Below are 14,406 nucleotides of genomic sequence, written 5' to 3'. Positions count from 1 at the left end.
GCTTGCACTTACATAATAGAGGGCACAATTTAAACTTGCGGGCAATCTGGGCATCCCGAGTATGTATTGGGATACCTTAAAACAAATTGAAAGATGGCGCCGCATTTGTGATAGGGCAAGTATCCCGTCATTTGTGTTCACAACTTGAAGGTTGTTTAAAAAAATGGAAAGCACTGCACGTCACCATCGTGACCAAGGCTGTGAAAGGAGAAATGCGTTAGCGCTGCTGTAGTAGTCGAGTTGCTTCAATTTACAATTAAGTATTTTGTCTGCTTCGTGTATTAGGACACAAGAGGGCTTACAGTATCGATATTTTAACAGCTAAGGCCACGTTCCTCTTCTCGTCTAAGTTTCGAGGTATCCGCATCTGACATGGAACAGAATATACGTGTTGGGTAAAGGACTTGTCCCTTTCATTAATACCACAACATTAATATCTTGGGTGCACGCAGTATATAGCTGTGAAGTTTAAATTTCTTTTCCTAAATTTATTTTAAAGCAAGTAATAGCATCTTGTGAAATTTACGAAACGAGTCTACCGAGGACAGCAATAGTCTTGCTTTCCTAGGTAAATTAAAAAACCATGTACATTTATAGCCAGACAAGAACATTTCACCCCACATCTGTTGGAAAAATAAAAAGTGTCTCTTGAAGAAAAGGTCAAGAAACGGTAATGCTTCAACACTGTATATATCAAACAGTCTCGTACCTCTCCTTTCACACTACAGTGAACCATCACTCTGGCAGTGGGAAAACAATAGCTATACCTTTGAGCGCTCAGCAGATACCCTGTAAATATACAGCTCTCCACCCCCATTCTGTCACCAGGGATACCTTCTGTTTAGCTGCCACTTACATGCTGTTTTTCACATGGAATCCACTGCCGTGTTTGGCAGCGCTGCAGAGATTTGTCTTTCATTTCACATTTATCGCGTCAACCTGAGCCTACAGTAGCCTGCTGCTTCTCAACCAATATCGTTTCCGTCTGCCTCCTGTGAAATGGGACGCTGAGATAATAGCACCTCAGTGATGATCAAAGTCTGTGCTCTTGTTCTTTCCCTTGTCGAGGAAGCTTAAACACGAGTAACATTGCTGCTGTTATTGGGAAATCAGTTGCAAAGGAAATGTACCGGTGATTTAGAAAAATCAATTTTTACTCAGCAAATGCTCCCAGATCTCGTTACACTTGGTGATTGTTATGCCCCTTAGGAATGTTCCCTTTAGAGGATGGGGATTAAAAAAGTAAGAAGAAATTACAAATAATTAGGCGTGCATCAGCCGCAGCAACCATTTGAGATGTTGTTTTTTAGGATACACCTCTATGTCCGTGAAAAACAGGAGAGGCAACATTTGTTGACGTGTGTGTTAATATTTAGCAACTTGATACAAAGAAAAAGCAGGTATCACCACAATAGACACACTTGAAGACAAGTGTCCCAAGGGTGCTGCAGGCATGTGCGCCATCTTTTTGCACCTCTTGGGCACATTGTTCTTATGGGAAGGGGAAGGTTGTCGCCGCACAGTCCCTTCTGTTCAGTTTGCCCGTGTAGTGCCGGCACAATCTTAGGTGGTGTTTCCTCAAGAGGAAACACTTTCACTCGTTGCACCTGCTGTAGTGGGCCACTTGACGATGCTGAGTTTCTGGCTGGGGTGCGAGTTTGGCCAGAGGTTGTACTCTTGCCTCCTGGTGAGACAGATTTGATCTATAGCTTCTATTGCATTTGTCTCGGCTGTGAGTTGTGCCTGAGAGTTGCACCACTGTGATGGTTCACTTTGACTGCTGGGCATGGGGACATTATACACAAGAGGCTCAGGTGCTGCCTCGGACCTCGCCTCTGCGTACCTCACTTCGACGGGGATCCAGGACGCGTTCTTGACTGCTTACTCCTTCACATAGCAGGTGGTCATCATGGGGCCATCCCCTGTTGTTACAGTCCACACTGTTGGCTCATATGGCGTTCAAAATATTCATCCTGGGCTGCAGACACATATCAATACGTTATATCTCATTGTCAAGTGGCAGCTCCTTTTCTGGCATGCCCTGTCGATGTTTTGCTTTCTCCTCCTTTGTGCACTCCGTGGATCATACTGTGGTGGTGTCTTCCTCAAGTGAGTTGGGATCTTATCTCTTCTTCTCCTCCCAGTATTGGTGTCCCTGGGGAGCACTTTGTCGTGCAGTGTGGGGTGGCACACTAACCTGTTGAGGATGATTTCGGAGTCTGATCATTCTTGCACGGAAATCCGTGGCATCTAGTTTAAGGGGCGCATGAAGCGCTCGACATTGCTGTTGTCCTGCTCCCACTGAGGAGTTATCTTTGGGTGTCCTATACCTAAGTGTCACAGGAAGTCTTGGAATTCCAACTCCTGGAAGGGCAGCCTGTTATTGGCCCTGATCTCCTTCAGAATGCGAAAGAGTGTGAAGGCTCTGTCTCGGCTCCCTTTAGTGACTTTCTATTATCACCATTGTGGAGCACCCGTCTAGGAAGCTGTCCAAGTCTGGGAAGACCTTCGTTCATAGAGTGTCACAGCATTCCTTGGTGATCATGGCAGTGGTGCCTTGAGATCCTCTCGTCATCTGGCAGGCTAGACCAAAGATTTATAGTCAAACAAGCTAGTCATCAGTGGTTGCCACACCGCATCTATATCACATTCATGTGCTGGCTGGGTAACTACTTCTATAATGTACTTGGAGGTGGCAAGTAAGAGGTTTCGACCATCTGCTTGGTCTTGATGCATCTGGAAAGGGAGGTTTCTTTACAATACGACAAGGGTCATGGTTGAAGGGTGAAGAGTGGAGTGGAGACAGATTATTATAGTGGCCTAGTCCCTTCTGAGTGTGTACTGGCATGTGTTTTAAGTTGCTACTCTGTTTTATAGGTGGTGTTTTATATCTCACATTGAACTGGGACAATGCAAGCAGTAACTCTACCTCCACCTTTTCTGGAAACACCAGGTTTGCCATCCATACAGTGAAAACTATGGTACAATGCTTTTGAGATGTATTTAGGCGCCAAAAGGACTTCTTGTTTTGGACCAGAAAGGCAGACATTTCTGCTATTACATTCTTTGGGATTTGAAGGCTGTTGGACCTGGAGTTTTTACAGGGTCATCCCCAAACTTTTTTGCCTCCTTCCTTCTATTTTTTTTGACCTGTTGTTGTTGGCTTTTGAACTCTGGGCACTTTACCACTGCTAACCAGTGCTAAAGTGCATATGCTCTCTGTGTAAATTGTACTATTGATTAGTTTATCCATGATTGGCTATTTAATTTACTTGTAAGTCCCTAGTAGAGTGCACTATATGTGCCTAGGGCCTGTAGATTAAATGCTACTAGTGGGCCTGCAGCACTGGTTGTGCCACCCACTTCAGTAGCCCCTTAACCTTGTCTCAGGCCTGCCATTGCAAGGCCTGTGTGTGCAGTTTCACTGACACTTCGACTTGGCATTTAAAAGTACTTGCCAAGCCTAGAACTCCCCTTTTTCTACATACAAGTCACCCCTAATGTGTGTCCCAGGCAACCCCTAGAGCAGGGTGCTGTGGAGGTAAAAGGCAGGACATGTTTTGTGTAGTTTATATGTCCTGGTAGTGTAAAACTCCTAAATTCCTTTTTACACTACTGTGAGGCCCGCTCCCTTCATAGGCTAACATTGGGGCTGCCCTCATACATTGTTGAAGTGGCAGCTGGTGATCTGAAAGGAGCAGGAAGGTCATATTTAGTATGGCCAGAATGGTAATACAAATTCCTGCTGACTGGTAAAGTCGGATTTAATATTACTATTCTAGAAATGCCACTTTTAGAAAGTGAGCATTTCTTTGCACTTAAATCTTTCTGTGGCTTGCAATCCACGTCTGGCTGGGTTTAGTTGACAGCTCCTTGTGTATTCACTCAGACACACCCCAAACACAGGGTACTCAGCCTCACTTGCATACATCTGCATTTTGAATGGGTCTTCCTGGGCTGCGAGGGTGGAGGGCCTGCCCTCACACAAAGGACTGCCACACCCCATACTGGGACCCTGGCAGACAGGATTGAACTGAAAGGGGACCTGGTGCACTTCTTAGCCACTCTTTGAAGTCACCACCACTTCAAAGGCACAATTTAGTATAAAAGAGGGCCTCTGCCCTACCTCATCAGACACTTGCTGGAGAAGAAACCTGAACCAGAAACTACATCCTGCCAAGAAGAACTACCTGGCTGCTCAAAGGACTCACCTATCTGCTTTCTACAAAGGACTGCTGCCTTGCTGTTGGCCTGCTGCCTTGCTGAACTCTTGTCTGGCTGTAAAAGTGCTCTCCAGGGGCTTGGATAGAGCTTGCCTCCTGTTCCCTGAAGTCTCAGGACCAAAAAGACTTCTCTTTTTCATTTGGACTCTTCGTGCGCCGAAAAAGCTCGCCGCACAGCTTGCTCCACGGCGAGAAAATCGCCGCACACCGACGCTGCTCGACGTGACGCCTCCGGGGTGGCCGGAACTTTGACGCACTGCCTCGCATGGACAACGGCGGCCGACCGTGGGACATCTGGTAATCCCTCGATCAATAGAAGGAGACGGTCCGCGTGCCGAAAAACGACGCAAGTCTTCCCCGAGTGAAAAATAACGACGCAAGTGCGTGTGTGAAGGGGCACAACCGATGCACACACCATTTTTCCACGCATCTCCTCTTCTGCGGCCCTCTGCAGAGATTTTCCACTCCAAACCAGGTACTTTGTGCTTGAAAGAGACTTTGGGGGTCATTCCAACCCTGGCGGTCAGTGTTAAAGCGGCGGCCAACCCGCCAACAGGCTGGCGGTCCAAAAAATGGAATTCTGACCCTGGCGGGAACCGCCAACACAGGCCGCCGCTTTAACACTCCGACCGCCATGGTGGCACAAACAAACAGCGCGGCGGTCACCGCCAACAGACAGGCGGCAGACAATGTACCGCCCACACTATCACAACTCACCAATCTGCCACCTTTTCCGGGGCGGGAGCCCCGCCGATAAAAACACGGCGGAAACAGACTACGAACGGGAAAACGCTCACCTATACACACTCCACGAGGACGGAGAACAGCATGGAACCCGAATTAAACATCCTACCAGCTCTTGTCTACCTGCTCATCTACCACGAGTACGAACGCCGGCGCAGACGACAACGGTGAGTACTGCACCTACGACACAGGGGAGGGGGAGGACGAAAGCTTACGTGCACACACATATGCGACCCCCCCCCCAACTATCTACACACCAATGCAGAGCACCAAGTCACAGTGACACCACCCAAACCCCCCGGAATAATCCAAACACATAATTAAAGTGAGAATCAAAATTTATGTATTAAAGAGGGTCATTGAAGTCATGGTAAAATAGCAATATGAATTTTAAAAAATCAAGTAAGAACCTTGCGAAACCGATAAACATAGGCAATAAGTCCTGCACAGTCACTTAAATTTCCACTGTCCGTGGGCCAAAGTGTATCAACACATGGGCAAAGCCCACACAGGAGACCTGAGTCCGTTGGAGAGAACACTGCTGGGGCATCAGATGACAAAACTACAGGCACCTCAGGGGGAAGAGAATGGGGGGCACCTCAGCCACATGAGTCCACAACGCCAGATCCACGAAGGGGCCACCATGCCCACTGTGCCATCCTGGGGAGTGCAAAGCCACAGTCTCACAAGTCTCTACAGTGGGTGGTCTGCCCACTCTGCCATCCTGGGGAGTGCAAAGCCACAGTCTCACAAGTCTCTACAGTGGGTGGTCTGCCCACTCTGCCATCCTGGGGAGTGCAGAGACACAGGCCATCAGGTGGATTACAGACTCCACAGGTAATGGAGGAGGCAGGGTGCCCCGAGTGCAGCGTGAACACTAGCTCGACACAGAACCGGCACTGTCAATGGGCCAGCGGTGCTTGACAGGAAGGGCCCAGCGGAGCGGTGCTTGAGACGGCGAGGCCCAGCGGAGCGGTGCTTGAGACGGCGAGGCCAAGCGGAGCGGTGCTTGACAGGAAGGGCCCAGCGGAGCGGTGCTTGAGACTGCGAGGCCCAGCGGAGCGGTGCTTGAGACTGCGAGGCCCAGCGGAGCGGTGCTTGAGACGGCGAGGCCCAGCGGAGCGGTGCTTGAGACGGCGAGGCCCAGCGGAGCGGTGCTTGACAGGAAGGGCCCAGCGGAGCGGTGCTTGAGACGGCGAGGCCCAGCGGAGCGGTGCTTGACAGGAAGGGCCCAGCGGAGCGGTGCTTGAGACGGCGAGGCCCAGCGGAGCGGTGCTTGAGACGGCGAGGCCCAGCGGAGCGGTGGTTGACAGGAAGGGCCCAGCGGAGCGGTGCTTGAGACGGCGAGGCCCAGCGGAGCGGTGCTTGAGACGGCGAGGCCCAGCGGAGCGGTGCTTGAGACGGCGAGGCCCAGCGGAGTGGTGCTTGAGACGGCGAGGCCCAGCGGAGCGGTGGTTGACAGGAAGGGCCCAGCGGAGCGGTGCTTGAGACGGCGAGGCCCAGCGGAGCGGTGCTTGAGACGGCGAGGCCCAGCGGAGCGGTGCTTGAGACGGCGAGGCCCAGCGGAGCGGTGGTTGACAGGAAGGGCCCAGCGGAGCGGTGCTTGAGACGGCGAGGCCCAGCGGAGCGGTGCTTGAGACGGCGAGGCCCAGCGGAGCGGTGCTTGACAGGAAGGGCCCAGCGGAGCGGTGCTTGAGACGGCGAGGCCCAGCGGAGCGGTGCTTGACAGGAAGGGCCCAGCGGAGCGGTGCTTGACAGGAAGGGCCCAGCAGAGCGGTGCTTGAGACTGCGAGGCCCAGCGGAGCGGTGCTTGAGACGGCGAGGCCCAGCGGAGCGGTGCTTGACAGGAAGGGCCCAGCGGAGCGGTGCTTGAGACAGCGAGGCCCAGCGGAGCGGTGCTTGACAGGAAGGGCCCAGCGAAGCGGTGCTTGAGACGGCGGGGCCCAGCGGAGCGGTGCTTGAGACGGCGGGGCCCAGCGGAGCGGTGCCTTTCTGCCCGGCGGGGCCCTCTTCAGCGGTGACTTGCTGCACTGCGGGGCCCTCTTCAGCGGTGCCTTTCTTCACGGCGGGGCCCTCTTCAGCGGTGCCTTTCTTCACGGCGGGGCCCTCTTCAGCGGTGCCTTTCTTCACGGCGGGGCCCTCTTCAGCGGTGCCTTTCTGCCCGCCGGGGCCCTCTTCAGCAGTGCCTTTCTTCACGGCGGGGCCCTCTTCAGCGGTGCCTTTCTTCACGACGGGGCCCTCTTCAGCGGTGCCTTTCTTCACGGCGGGGCCCTCTTCAGTGGTGCCTTTCTTCACGGCGGGGCCCTCTACAGCAGTGCCTTTCTTCACGGCGGGGCCCTCTTCAGCGGTGCCTTTCTTCACGACGGGGCCCTCTTCAGCGGTGCCTTTCTGCCCGGCGGGGCCCTCTTCAGCGGTGCCTTTCTTCACGGCGGGGCCCTCTTCAGCGGTCCTTGTCCAGTCAATCAAGGGAGCCAGACCTGGCCAGGACTCCCTGCTTTGTCGCCCTCCGACCGTGCAGTTGCTGGACCCTTCGCTGACGGAGTCCTGGGCCCGTGGGTGTCCTCCCCTCACACCCGGGATGGGGCTTGTGGGGCCCTCCTGGTCCGCGCCCCTGCTGGCTGTCTTCTCCGCCCTGCTGCCCTTGCCCTCCTTCGATGAGGCTCTCTGGCCCTTGCCTCCCCTGGATGTTGTGGCAGGTGACGGCCCAGGACTTTGCTCCTTGGGGGCAGCCGTGTCAGCCTTCTCGCGGCGGCCCTTCTGTTTACGGGTTCTCTTTCCAGGGGGGGGCTGGCTGTCCCCTTGCTGCTGGCCGATGTATCTGTGCTGGGAAAGGGTGGACACCAAAACCCGTGCACAATGCTGACACTTGAAGCAGGGCTGGTGGTGGCTGAGGTGCTCTTGGGACTCTTAGCAGATGGAGGGGGTGGGTCAGGTGGGGCAAAGAGGTTAAGTTTTGAGAGGTAAAGTTTTTTAGGACCAATGTAAAGGGTAGGTGTAGTGGGTATGGGAGTGGAGGAAGAGGATGTGGTTGTAGGAGAGTCAGGTGTGCTATCTTTGGGTGCAGGTGCTTGTGATGGAGGCTGGCGTGAGGTGGATGGCTGTTGGGTGGGTGGCTGCCTGCGTTTGTGTGTCTTGGAAGAGGGGGTGACAGACACAGTGGGAGAGGACACAGGGGACGTGTAAATGGCAGTGGGGGTGGTGACTGCACGTGTGCGGACTGTACTGGAGGGTGTGCTGGTGATGGAAGTACTGGCTGATGGTGGTGTGCATGCAGGTGTGAGTGGAGACATCACAGGGAGGGAGGGGGGAGACGAGGAGGAGGGGGACACAGGGGTGGTAGTGACTGTTGGCATGTCTGCATCTGGGTGTTGCTTGGGTGAATGCTTGTGTGATCTGTGGTGCTTATGTCTGGATGAGCTGCCCTTGGGTGTTGAGGTGTGTGCAGGCTGGTCTGATGGTGTGGATGGGATAGGCTGAGGAACAGGAGACAGAGACAGGGTGGAGGCAGTCAGAAGAGGGAGGCTGGAAACAGGGACAATGGCTGCTGTCAGTGCTGAGGCCAGAGCAGTGAACGATCGTTGATGGGCAGCCTGACCCGAATGAATGCCCTCCAGGTATGCATTGCTCCGATGCACCTCCCTCTCTACCCCCTGGATGGCATTCAAAAGGGTAGACTGCCCAACAATGATGGTATGTAGGAGGTCAATGACCTCCTCACTGAGGGCAGCAGGGGTAACAGGGGCAGGGCCTGAGGTGCCTGGGGCGAAGGAGATGCCCGCCTTCTTGGACGAGCGGGCACGGAGCGTAGGCTGAGGGGCTGCTGGGAGGGCGGAGCTGGTGCGCTGGGTGGTGGCTGTACCTGTAGAGGCGGGGGGCCCGGATGTTGCCGCCACCGCTAGGGAGCTCCCTTCCGAGGACATGTCGGTGTTGCTGGTGTCACCACGGGTCCCCGTTGTGGTGCTCCCCTCGCCCGACCACCTACCGCCACGGTGTGCCACGACAGCGCAGTGACCTCACATCCCACTGTCACACTTCACAGGTCAGGCAGCCGCCATTTCAAGGGCCCCCATATCTTAATTTCTACTGCGTCACACAGGCCTAGGCCTTGCATTGCCACTCATACAAGCCTTTCAATGCATAGCGATTCGTGTACTGTGCAAGCTGTGTGAACGAACCTGTGGGTTGCTTGACTCTGTGCTCCATGTTGTCCTTCCTAGGCACCGTCCGCTGGGACTTACGAGGAGAAGGATGAATCCTCCCGTGTACCGACCGCTGGTGGACCTGTCGACAATGGAAGAACGACATATTATACTTCGATACCGACTTGACTGAGCCATTATACATGAACTATGTGCCCAGCTGGAGCCAGACCTGATGTTCCCCATCCGCCAACCCACAGGGATTCCCCCTCTGGTGCAGGTTCTGTCAGTACTCCATTTTTTGGCAAGTGGGTCTTTTCAGACAACAGTGGCCATGTCATCAGGGATGTCTCAGCCTATGTTTTCTAAGGTTTTGTCCAGAGTGTTGTCTGCCCTGATGAAATACATGCGGAGATACATTGTTTTCCCTGAGGAGGGTGATTTGGCCACTGTGAAGGGTGATTTCTATGCCCTTGGACATATCCCCAACATCATTTGTGCCATTGATGGGACCCATGTGGCTTTAGTACCCCCAAAAGACGATGAGCAGGTGTACAGAAATCGAAAAAATTACCATTCGATGAATGTCCAGGTGGTCTGTTTGGCTGACCAGTACATCTCCCATCTAAATGCAAAGTTCCCGGGGTCAGTGCATGACGCGTATGTCATGCGAAATAGCAGCATCCCTTATGTGATGGAACAGCTACAGAGACACCGTGTGTGGCTAATAGGTGACTCTGGTTACCCCAACCTGCCTTGGCTATTGACCCCAGTGAGGAATCCCCGGACCAGGGCAGAGGAACGCTACAATGAGTCACATGGCCGAACTAGGAGGATTATAGAACGGACCTTCGGGGTCCTGAAGGCCAGGTTTAGGTGCCTGCATATGACTGGTGGATCCCTAATGTACTCACCAAAGAAGGTGTGCCAGATCATCGTGGCCTGCTGTATGCTTCACAACCTGGCTTTGCGACGCCAGGTGCCTTTCCTGCAGGAGGATGGTCCAGATGGTGGTGTTGTAGCAGCTGTGGAGCCTGTGGAGAGTGAAGAGGAGGAAGACGACGGGGACGACAGGGACAACAGGGACACAGTTATACAACAGTATTTTCAGTAGCACACAGGTAAGAATCACCCACGCCATTTTACATTTACTTCTGGCCTCCTGCATCTCTACTTTCTGTGTTTCCCCCCAGTTCCTTTTCACTGATTTTTGACTTTCCTTTCCCTTTTCAGAGCTGTATGACCCACAGCGTGACCTCTGCTTTGTTTGCCCATGGACTAATGCTTATTGACACTGGTATGTTGTCATCACAATGTAAATGAACATTATTGCACCGTTATGTGTAATACATTTGTAAAGAATACAAGCAGACTCCTGACATTTGAAGTGCAATTGGTGATTTATTTAAAGTGCTGCGTATAGGTCCATGATAGTAAAACAGTGATGGGTGGGGGTGGAGTAATGTCCATGGCAGAGTCCAGTTCTCAGTAGCACAGGTGCATTGTCCATATGCCTGTGGAAGGATGGAGCAGGGGCAGTTCAAGGTTGGACAGGGTGACAATGTGGGACAGTGGGATGACATCAGGGGGTATCTTATGCTGGCGGGGGTCTTGGCATCCTACTCTGTCTTCTTGTGTGATCTCAGGTTCCGCTTGCGGGGTGGTTGATCTTCAGCAGGAGGTGGGGTTCTGGTGGCCTGTCGTGGTGTGGGGGCCTCCTGTCCACTAGCGGAGGTGGTAGGCTGTTCGTCATCCGGGCTGGTGACAGGGGCCATTTGGGGTGCCACATGGTCCCGCAATGTGGTGACTATCTGGTTGAGGGCCAGGACGATGGTCCCCATTGCGGTACCGATGGTCCTGAGTTCGTCTCTGAACCCCATGTACCGTTCCTCCTGCTGTGCCTGGATCTCCTGGAACCTGGCCAGTACCGTCGCCATCGTCTCCTGGGAGTGGTGGTATGCTCCCATGATGGTGGTGAGGGCCTCTTGGAGAGTGGGTTCCCTGGGCCGGTCAACCCCCTCTCGCACAGCAGCCCTCCCAGTTGCCCTGTTTCCCCGGGCCTCTGTCCCCTGGACGGTGTGCCCACTACCACTGCCCCCAGGTCCCTGTTGTTGTTGGGGTGGTGGGTCAGCCTGGGTGCCCTGTAGTGGCGGACACACCGCTGATTGACGCGTCCGCGAGACAGAGGCATGGGCCCGCTGGGTGGGAGCTGTGCTGGTATTCCCAGAGGGGGTTGGGTCTGCTGTGGCCAGTGTCTGTGTGTGGGGAACCGACTGTCCAGAGGTCCCCGATGGTCTGGGCTGGTCATCAGGTTCTAGGTCGACAGAGCTGCTGTCATCACTGGGGGCCTGTTCTGGGGGCGGGATGGACAAATCTGGACCCTCCTGGCCGGTGTGTTGGCGTTCGGGCCCTGCAGGGGTAAAAGAGTATGGTTATTGCTTCTGTGTGTGCCATGGCGTGCGATTTGTGGGTGCCCTTGTCCCCCAGTGCTGGCATTCCCTTGTGGGAGGAGTTGTGAGGGTGGTTTGTGAGGGGGGATGGGTATGTGCAGTGGTCATGCTTAGGTGAGGGGTGTCCATGGTTTGTGGTGGCATTCAGGGATTGGGGTTGTGTTGGGTGGGTTGTGCTGGTGAGACATTGGCAGGGAGGATGTGTGCTGGGGGGTTGGGGGTGAGGGCGGGGGTGTGGGTTGGCATGCTGATGGGTGGGGGGGTGAAGTAGTTGAGATTAGACTTACCAGAGTCCATTCCTCCGCCTACTCCAGCGAGGCCCTCAGGATGCAGGATGTTCAAGACCTCTTGCTCCCATGCTGTGAATTCGGGTGGAGTGGGTGGGGGTCCGCCGCCAGTCTTCTGCACAGCGATGTTGTGTCTTGACACCATCGACCGCACCTTCCCCCGTAGGTCGTTCCCGGTTTCTGGGATGCTGTCCCACAGCGTTGACCCTGTCGACGATCCTTTGCCATAGCTCCGCCTTCCTAGCTATTGTGGTGTGCTGCACCTGTGTGCAGAATAGCTGGGGCTCTACCCTTATTATTTCCTCCACCATGACCCTGAGTTCTTGGTCCGAGAACCTGGGGTGTCTTTGGGGTGCCATGGGGTGGTGTGGGGTGGTGTTTGTGGTGATGAGTGTGGTGTGTGTGGTGGTGTGTGGTGTTTTGTGCGTGGATGTAGTGTGGGTGATGATGTTGTGTTCCTGTGTGTGTTGGGTTTGTCGATAGCTGTGCTCTCTCTCTCTCTCTCTCTCTCTCGCCTTCTCTCTGAAATTCTAGTAGTGGGGGTTTGTGGGTGATGTGGGTGTGTGTTTTATAGTTGATTGGATGTGTGGGAGTGGTGTATGTATGTGTATCAGGTGTGTGTATTTGGAATTGTCCAATGTGGCTGTGTTTTGTAAAGGTGTGTGTATTTTGAGCACGGCGGTGTGTACCGCCAATGGAATACCGCGGATGAAAGACCGCCGCGTGGATTCGTGGGTCGTAATGGCATGGGCGTGTTTGTGTTGGCGTGACGGTGGAGGTTTGGCCATCTCCAGTTTATCGCTGACCGCTGATGAGGCGGCCTTCCGTGGATGTCGGGTTTTTGGCAGTTTGGCAGTTGTGGGTCAGAATGCCCGTGGCGGTTTACCGCGGCCGCAGCGGTAGAATGGCGGACTTCTGACCGGCGGTAAGAGCCTTTTACCGCCGAGGTCAGAATGACCCCCTTTGTTTGCTTTTTAAAGACTTAAGACACTTCATATCACTTTTTAGTGATATCTTTACAAATTCATATTGCATCTTTGATCGTTTTGACCTGCAAATACCCAGATAAATATTATATATTTTTCTAAACACTGTGTGGTGTATTTTTGTGGTGCTATATTATGTTATTGTATGATTTATTGCACAAATGCTTTACACATTGCCTTCTAAGTTAAGCCTGACTGCTCGTGCCAAGCTACCAGAGGGTGGGCACAGGATAATTTGGATTGTGTGTGACTTACCCTGACTAGAGTGAGGTTTCTTGCTTGGACAGAGGGTAACCTGACTGCCAACCAAAAACCCCATTTCTAACATTGGTGATCAGCGGTGAGGATAGGACTTGTATTTGTGCAGTGACATGCAGAAGCTAAGTATTTCACTACCTACCCACAGTTGAAGGTCAACTTGATTTTTCATCTTTTTGCTTTTGGTTCTCTGATGTCCTCCTGGATATTTTATTGATATTTTGGACTTTGGATTTTGGTTTTTGTCTATGATACCTTATCAGATTGAGAATGGGTATCTACCGTGTGTCATTCTTTGTGCCTACTGAATCCCTCACTAAGGCTGACCTAAGGAGGCTTTGCAGAAAATGGGGACTTCCTATGTCAAGGAGATCTACTAAGATGGAGCTGCTTGATACCTACATAACCTGGGGGGAAGAGAGATAGGCAAGGGAAGAGGCAGCAAAAAAACGAATGACTAAGTACTCCTCAGATAAGGAGGAGGACTGCTCAGATGAGGAGGAAGACTACTCAGATGAGGAAAGAGTACCAGTGAAAAATGAATGGCTCCTAGAGGCAGAGCGGTCGCTAGAGGAGCTAGATGACTTTATTGAAAGGGCTGAGGCAGCAAGAGCCTTAGCCCTGGAAAAAGAAAGGATTGCAGCTCAGGAGCTGAGCTGTGAAGAGCTGAAAGTGGAGGCCGGAAGAGCTGAGTCCAGTTCAGATGGTGACAGCACAAATCTTGCATCCAGTACCGCTGAAGAAGGGCATGAGCCCAGAGATGTGGTACCCAACTTGAAGAAGGGAGTTGACACACCCCAGGCGGTTCAAGAGTATGAGGTAGTTCCCGTTATGCACAGGGTCCCTGAGAAGGACTGGGGAACTGGCACAGGGAGTCATATTCCTACTGGGGGGAGGGACACTTTACTGGCTCTAGAAGAGAGTGACAGGGAAAAGGGTTCCCCCCTGGTGGACGTCCTGGATATAGAGTGTGGAGACATCCCAGAAGAGTATGGGTTGAGTGTCAGGGACAGTCAGATACTGTCTCACCGGTCTCAGGAGGGTGATGTAGAGTGCTTTTTCAAGGCTGAGTCACTGGATGGTTGGGTGAAGGGTACTGTGGTTAATACATGTGAAGGGCAGAGTGATGTAATTGCTGGAGAGCATATGTCTGGTCCTTATTTTCCAAAGCTACGCCAACACCAGGTGGAGTGTGAGTTCTCTGACCCCAGGGAGCTTACAATTGAGGCAGACTTCTGGGTGAATACCAGAGAGTCTGAAGAGGCATTTGGGGGTGCTCCTGAAGGGAGTGGTCTAGGTGTTTCGCAACCAAGTGAGGT

Source organism: Pleurodeles waltl, chromosome 3_1, assembly GCF_031143425.1.
Source record: "Pleurodeles waltl isolate 20211129_DDA chromosome 3_1, aPleWal1.hap1.20221129, whole genome shotgun sequence".
In the NCBI taxonomy this organism is placed as follows: Eukaryota; Metazoa; Chordata; class Amphibia; order Caudata; family Salamandridae; genus Pleurodeles; species Pleurodeles waltl.
The sequence above is the reverse complement of the archived record's forward strand: the minus strand, read 5'-3'. Positions refer to the sequence as shown.